The sequence below is a fragment of the Colobus angolensis genome, unplaced genomic scaffold (genome assembly GCF_000951035.1).
Source record: "Colobus angolensis palliatus isolate OR3802 unplaced genomic scaffold, Cang.pa_1.0 Scaffold1300, whole genome shotgun sequence".
Classification (NCBI taxonomy): Eukaryota; Metazoa; Chordata; class Mammalia; order Primates; family Cercopithecidae; genus Colobus; species Colobus angolensis.
This window is the reverse complement of record NW_012114254.1, coordinates 22169-24298: the sequence shown is the minus strand read 5'-3', so window position 1 is coordinate 24298 and position 2130 is coordinate 22169.

Genomic DNA, 2130 nt, shown 5'->3' with positions numbered 1-2130 from the left:
AAGGGATGCGTCTGGCTAGTTATCTGCAGCAAGAGCATGTCCTTAAGGCACAGATCACTCATGCTATTGTTTGTGGTTTAAGAATGTTAAGTGGTTTTCCGCCTTGGTTGGGCCAGGTGTTTCTTGCCCTCATTCCGGTAAACCCACAACCTTCCAGCGTGGGCATCATGGCCATTACCAATACGTCACAGTGCTGCAGAGATTTTGTCTATGGCCAGATTTTGGGGGCCTGTTCCCAACACTACACACTTTTAAACGACCAGATCTCGAGAGAACTCACTGTCGTGAGAGCGGCAGCAAGGTGATGGTGCTAAACCATTCATGAGAAAGCTGCTGCATGACGCCATGAGCCAATCACCTTGCACCAGGCCCTGCCTCCAAAACTGGAAATTAAATTTCAAGATGAGATTTGGGCAGGGATTCAGATCCAAGCTACGTATCAGTCACCATCTCATTTATTCCTCAGCAGAGGAAAGTTAGTAGTACCCCTTTACTGATGAAGCAACAAAGAGGCTGGGAGAGAGTATATTTAGCGACACTTCCTACCCACACACTGTTAGTTTCCTGAGGTCACAGGCGCCATCTGGCTCCAGTGCCCAGGCCTACACTTAACTGGTGAAACTGTTATGGGATCCTTGGGGTGTTGCTTTTCTGGCCAGAAACCTCTGTGGTTGGTGGTGCCTTTGCCCTAGTTCTTGTCCTGTGTCCAGGAAGAATGAGGTATGCAGACAAGAGAAGGGTGAACAAGACAAATAGGAGCTTTATTGAGTATTACAACAGCTCAGAGGAGACCCGCAGTGGGTAGTTCCTCTCTGTAGGCAGGTTGTCTCTGCTCAGCTCTCAGCAGAGAGGAGGCCCTGGAAAGGGTAGCTCCACTCCGTAGCTGGTCATCCTGTTGTCTCTCTGTCCTCTGCCTGCTCTGGTTGAGTCTGGGGCTTTTATGGGCCTCAGAGAGGGGAAGTGCATGCTTATTGGTCCATGGCAGCCATGGGTGGGCCCAGAAAAAGCACCATGAGTTCCCCTTTCAGTCCACAGGACTGGCACCCTGGCCCCCAGGCTTCAGATGTGCCCTGGCCTGAAGGTGGTGCTTCACTGGGGACCTGCCCCCTTCTGCCCAGGAGCCTGTCTGCCTCCCATGGCCATCCATGGTGCCCAGGCTCTTGGCACCAAGGGGCACCTTCAGGCCAGCGCTCAGCCACCCTTAGCACCCCCTCAGGTTCCTCTCTTGCACTCCTTGGCACCTAATGTCTGGAGGAGGCTGAGGTGGCAGGGTGCTCGCATGTTAGCACTGCTCTGAGCATGTGCACACCTGGCGGACAATGTCAGCACCTGGGCTCAGCCCCAACCCCACTCTGAGATCGGAGCAGGAGACGGGGTGGGGAGAGGCCAGGCAGTGGTAGCAGGCACCTCTGAGCCTACAAGGACAAAGGAGGCCTTACCAGTCCTCTCAGGAGTGCAGGGATGCCTGGGTCCACATCCCTGGTTTGGGGGGCTGCAGTTGTGTCCTGGGGGGCGGGGCTCCTGCCTGCACTGTAGAGCAGGAGACCCACAGCCACAGCCACAACTGGGTGGGGCTCCTGTCTACTCCCAGCTCCCAATAGCACAGGGGTATCCAGGTTGCAGCCACGGCCTGGACAGCTGCAGTTGCTCCTGGGAAGCTCTCACCGCCCTGAGCTTGGAAGGGGCAGGGCTCCCGCATGTCCCCAACTCCTGCCGGCTCCATGAAGCATGGCACCTGACTGTACCCCTGTGCAGCCTGAGGTGGGGGCTCTGGGTCCTCGCTAGGACTGGGCTGCCATCGGAGGCAGGGGAAATATGGCTGTGAGCTCCTCCTGTGACCCTGGCACCCAGAGATGGCGTGGAGTTCCCCCTCACCTGGCACAAAACCCAGCCCAGTCCCATGGGGGCAGCCCCCAGGGCAGCAGACTGCAGGGGTGAGGGGCTGACCATCTCTTTTCTGTGCTCCCCACCAGCAGCAGCCAGTGTGATGGCAGCAGCTGTACCAGACAGCCCACTGCTGCCATTAAAACCCAAGCCGGCCGGGCGCGGTGGCTCAAGCCTGTAATCCCAGCACTTTGGGAGGCCGAGACGGGCGGATCACGAGGTCAGGAGATCGAGACCATCCTGGCT